At 44.9% G+C, this 5,861-nt stretch overlaps 1 pseudogene; it reads left to right on the forward strand.

The window, feature by feature from the left end:
* The first annotated feature begins 3,569 nt into the window (after window positions 1–3,569).
* Window positions 3,570–5,235, forward strand: LOC130869419 (60S acidic ribosomal protein P2-like; annotated as a pseudogene).
* The last annotated feature ends 626 nt before the right edge of the window (window positions 5,236–5,861 follow it).

The following is a 5,861-nucleotide window of genomic DNA, read 5'->3' on the forward strand; positions in this document are numbered from 1 at the left end:
AGGAAGGACTTGAGAGTAGGATGGGACTGCTGGAGAGAGGGAGGGAGGGGACAGAGTAAGAGAGAATAGGTGGGATAAACACATAACATTACTTATTTCTAGTCGAGTCTAGTATTAAGTGTGTGTGTGTGTGCACACATGTCATGGTGTATGTGTGTCAGCACGCAGCACGCATGTAGAGATCAGAGGACAACTTGCAGAAATTGGCTTTCTTCTCCCATCACTTGGGTCTCGGATCAAACTCAGGTCACCTGGCTTAGCAACAAGTGCCTTTACCTGCTACACCATGTCTCCAGATCCTTTTCCTTTTCTTGTACAGTCTCACTCTGGTTCAGAATGGACTGGAATTCACTGTGTAGTCCAGGCTCATCTTGAACTTGCTGCAGCTTTCCTGCCACAGTCTCTTAAGTGCTAAAATTATAAATATGAGCCACTACTATTGGGCAGGGAAGAAGACCAGCAGGGATGGAGGAGGTGGGGGACAAAAATGAGTAAGATACAAGGTTGTATATGAAAATTTCACTATGTAGTCCATTATTTTATATATGCTAAATTTTAATATGGAAAAGAAGTATAATTTTACCACTGCCTTCTTGTAAAAGTTGGGCAAGTCTAGCAGTCTTATTTTTCTTCTCTGTAAAATGGGGCAATAACTTCATTGTAGGGTTGTGATGAGGAGCTAAATGAGATAATGCATTTGAAATGCTGAGCTTGGTTGCCCACCATTACTTGATGGTAAAATCTTATTGCTGAAGATAACACACACTTTGGTTGCAGGAATAAAGAAGTCCATCTTTAACTCACAGGGAACCTTCCTCCCTATGGGTTAGCATTCATAGTGCTGGCTGCTGGGGGAGGAAAGACATCAAAGATCATCCGCCAGTGCTGAACTCTGTGTGCTACAATAAGAGCCTGCCAGAAAAGATGTACCTGCTGGTGCAATAATGGCATGGCTGTTAATGGTAGTAACCAACTGGTTTCTAATTGGATTTGAGGCTTACTCTGCAGGACAGGATTTGTGACCATTACACTAATATGGCTAAACCTGGCCAAAAGTCCATAGATAGATCAGAAGTTGCAGTGGGGAGCCTCCTACTGTTGTGCTAAATGCTCATGCTGTCAAACTCTTCTAAATACTTATGTTATACCTATAAATTAGTGCACTTTCAACCTTAGTCAGAGAAGCACATGGTATGCCATAAGTCAGTATGAACTTTTGTTTTTAAAAAGTAGTATTATCCTTACAATTGTTTCCTGATTTAACAGCTACCATGCCAGGTATGGGATGGCAGGCCTTTGGAGCCTGAAGCAGGACAATTTCAAGCTCAGTGCCAGCTTGAGCAACTGATTGGGACACTGTTTTAAGCTAAACTTTATAAAGAGCTGGGGTGGTGGTGGAGAGATGAGGCTTAGTGGTCACAAGCACTTGCTGGTTTAGTCCTCAGCACCCACATGGTGGCTTCTAACACATATAAAAAAATTAAAGGGGTTGGGGTGATACAATTCTTACCTAGTTGTGCAGAACTTTGGGTTCTATCTTCAATGCTACAAGAACAAACCGACAGTGGCTGTTTCTAAAAGGGAGAAAGAGATGCCAGCCAGTGTTCTGCGTAGTAACAGGGACTAAGAAGATAAATGACCTCATCCATCAGTAGCTGAGTTGGGTTTCCGAATCTCACTGTAAATATGACGGCTTTTGTTTCAGGAAAAAAGTGGAGGATACACGGACAAAGCCTGTCAGATTCTAGAATGTTATGGAGTGTCCAGGAGGTGTGGTGAAGTATATCCAGACATAGTAAGCCAGGACTTTTTATCTAGAAAGGTGCTGCAAGGAACGAAAGGAGTCCAGTAGAGGAGAGAAGGCAGGATGAAGTCTGAACTCAACACCCATTGAAACAGTGGGCATCACATTCAAGGGTTGGGTGAGCTGGGAGGAAAATCTTCACGCTCTCGAGGCCACTTGGGTTGTATACAGGAGCTCTAGGGCTATGTTTGTTTACTTATTCAAAGGACAAATATACTTGTTCCTATGACAAGAAAGGTTTTTGTATCTGGGAGCAAGGTACCACAGAGGATAGTTACCTTCCTCACCATGAGTAGCCAGCGGGGAGGGGTGCTGTCTCCTTTAAGGATGACATTTAAAAGATGGCTATAGGTCCTGCCACCCTGTTTGAATAGGAATGGCCCCCATAGACTCATGTATTTGAACTTGGCCCATAAGGATTGACACTATTCGGAGGAGTGGTCTTGGAGGAAGTGTGTCACTGTGGAGGCGGGCACTGTGGTTGTATCCTCAATCTAGGCCTCCTGTGAGAGTCTCCTGCCTGTGGATCCAGATGTAGAACTCTCGGCTCCTCCAGTGTCTGCCTGCATGCCATCAGGCTTCTTGCCATGATGATAATGGACTAAATCTCTGAAACTGTGAGCCAGCCCCAGCTAAATGTTTTCCTTCCTCAATGAAAAGAGTTGCTTTGGTCATGGTGACTCTTCATAGAAACAAAACCCTAAGACAGAGAGCCAAAGAGATTCTGTCATTGTATTTAAATGGATCGAGGAAGAGAATAAAAAACAAAAATGGAGTAGAGTGGGTTTGGGGCATGTCAAATGGAGCCAAGAGTCCATTGTTGAACTTGGTTTCTGGCAGGCCACTAGGTAAGCTACCCTTTCACTTGGGCTGCGGATGCCCATACTCCTGGATGCACTGACCTGTGAATGAGGACGGGGAAGTGTCCTGAGGCACTGGTCTGTTAAATTGCATTCTGTCCACTACCCAGAGACTCAGGTTGTACCCAAACCCTTGCTTGCATGACAGCTCATTGCCTTTTGGGTTAGTTGGTTGGTTGGTTTGGTATAGCCTCAGTTTGTTGCCTAAACTAGCCTGTCACTCAGTGATCTTTCTACCTTAGACCACAATTCAAGATTTCTTGAATTTATGTCTCTCAGATTATCTAAAATTAAATGTAATTTTCCCTTGTTCTCAACCAAGTTAAATTTTATTCTCAATTAACAGATGAAAATTCCACCTAACCCTCAAATTTTCTGGTCTCGTTCGAGTAATAAGAGTTTAAATTGTAATTGCTTTTCAAACTTTCAGCTAGGATCAAGTGTAACTATTTAAATTTTATAATAAAACCCCAAATTGTTAATCAGCCAACTCTTGTAATCACTAAAACGTTGCTTGGCAGCCTTGAGTCTGCTCTCTGAACTCCAGCTGGACAGTAGGAAGGCCACATGGTTGACTGATGTCTTGCAGTTCTGTTTATCTTCATCCCTGCTTGCCAACCTAAAGCTTCCGCTCTCTGGGACTGCGTAGGAGGTCAGAGCAGTTGAGGGTCTCTGTGGCACATACCCTGTCTCCTTAAGCAACCACTTTTTAAAGTTGGTATCATGGGGTGCTTTTGGTAAAATGATCGTTTGAGATGGTATGGAGGCACTGAAGCTATAGAGGCAGCTGTTGAGGAGAGAGTATTGCATTATCAGAACCTCAATCCACCAATACTTTAGCATAAACTAGAGTAGTTACACATTGCCAGTAAGGATCTGAACAGCTGCATCAGGATGCCCAGTTTATGGATGAGGTGGAGTGGGGAGCTGCATGGAAGAAGCGGTAAGACATGTGGAGGAAGTGTAACTGGATTATAGGGTGAAAAGCTGGGCTCCGAGAGGCCAGACTCACCACACATTGTCCCCAAAACATCGAGGATGTCATCCACCTGGCTACACAGAGAACTACAGATAAAGGCTCTAGTCCCCTATGCCATCTTTCAGGTGCTTATATAAACTTTAAATAGAAGGATTAAGGCAAAGGGCAGTAGGTGTGCTTACGGAAGCAAACCTGGTCAAAGAGTCATCTTAGCATGCGTGCAGCAGGTGTAGGGAAAACTTAGCAACCTAGGATTTCACTTGGTTTGGGTTTTGTGCATACTCATTTGACAGTATACCTAGCAACCTACAGCCTTGTTTGAGCCACCTACATATACCCTACTCCAGTGTTCCCTAGCACTCTCTTGGTGACTTGGCCACTTTCCATTTAGATGGGGTCAGAACATAGCTAGGAGCTGGGAACAGGACTGGTGTGACTGGACCTACTTTGGGTGCAAGAACAGGAAGTCAAATAGTCTCTGCTGGGTGAACTCTCTCTACCACCTTTGCCTATGCATATTGGATGTTCACACGATTAGAATCTGATGATGCATGATGAGAAGGACATGCACCGTGAGCAGGGCAAAGACTTTCACTGTCCAAGCCTGCGAGGCACCCACAGCACACCCCTTAGCAACGAACTCCTCCTGCACTGGCCCCAAACAATAGCCAATGTCCTTGAGTATACTTAAGCTCCTGGAGTTGATTGCTGGCTGGCGGCACGTCTGGTCCGTACTGCCTTTGTTACCAGGACTGTGCTTCTGAATGAACCTGCAGTCTGTGCACCTTTTCAGTCCTCCGATTAAGACGCCAAGAACCTGCAACTCTGGGAGTCAGCAACCAACAGTAACAGCCCTGAGACTGCGAGGTGACCCCCAAAAGTCCTTGTTGCTACCCTCACTTTGAGGCAGGACAGACAGACGGAATATTAAAGGGACATGAGAATGGACAAAAGCCCCTCATGGTAGAGTCTCGAGGAGCATTTCACCAGTTAAGCATCAAAAGTTCTAGCACAATGGACTTTTGCTGTGAAGGTTACCAGCAGACAGACAGTTCTTTTATGGAGAAATATTTTCAAACTGGTATGTTAAAATAACCACTGCAGAGAAATCCTGTCTTGAAAAACCAAAAAGAAAAATAAAGAAATATAGCCACAGCCACAAACTACCTTTATCCTTTCGCTGCCTGATGCTGCCAAGGTCACACTCATGAAGGCCTGTCTGCAGCAGCCGACATGCACTGCACCCCCTCTTACTGCTTGCTGCCCTTGGGGGCAGCTCCTCTTCTAACACTAAGGACATTAAGAAGACACTGTTAAGAAGATACTGGACAGAGTGGGCATCAAGGTGAACAATGATTGGCACAAAAAGGTTATCAGTGAGCTGAATGGAGAAAGCATTGAGGATGTTATCGCCTAGGATGTTTGGCAAACTTGCCAGTGTGCTTGTTGGTGGGGCCGTGGCTGTTTCTGCTGCCCCTGGATCTGAAGCTCCTGCTGCTGGTTCTGTCCCGGCTGCAGCAGAGAAGAAAGATGAGAAGAAGGAGGGATCGAAGGAGTCAGATGATGATTTGGGATTTGTCTTGTTTGATTAAACTCCTGCTTCCCTGAAAATAAACCCCTTTTATGTAAAAAACACATGCAGATATACATACATACATACATACATACATACATACATACATACATACATACGCACAAACCAGGCTTTAGGCCTAAATGTATTTACGTGACTTCAGACTTGCAGGCTCCTGCCTCAGCCTCCCAATTAGCTGGTTTACAGGCAAACACCACAGCCACACGTGGAGATTTCAGCTCTGTGCTCTACACGGCTACTGCTACTGATGTCTTGTTGGGAGAAAATGGGCCAGGGCCTTGACAGGGCAGGGCAGCTGCTCCTGATTCTAAAGAGATGCCTGTGCTCCTGCCATTTGCTATTGGACTATGATCTCTTCTCATTTTGCAAAATCAGCATGTTAAACAGGTAGATGGGAGTTGGAGCTTGAATCTGGCCTCCAGGGAAAGGTGTCTGCTACATGCTCACTTACCAAAGGGATGGACTAGTGGACAGCGCTGCCAGGCATGCAAGTTAGCAGACTGGGCCTTCCTCCTGGGACCCAGAAGATCCCTTTGATCCTTTTCTCCTCTGAGGATTGGAGTGGGATGTCTTTTTAAGGTGGAATGTTTACCCCATTTTCTTCACTCCTGGATTAAATAAAAA

Source organism: Chionomys nivalis, chromosome 1 (assembly GCF_950005125.1).
Source record: "Chionomys nivalis chromosome 1, mChiNiv1.1, whole genome shotgun sequence".
Lineage (NCBI taxonomy): Eukaryota > Metazoa > Chordata > Mammalia > Rodentia > Cricetidae > Chionomys > Chionomys nivalis.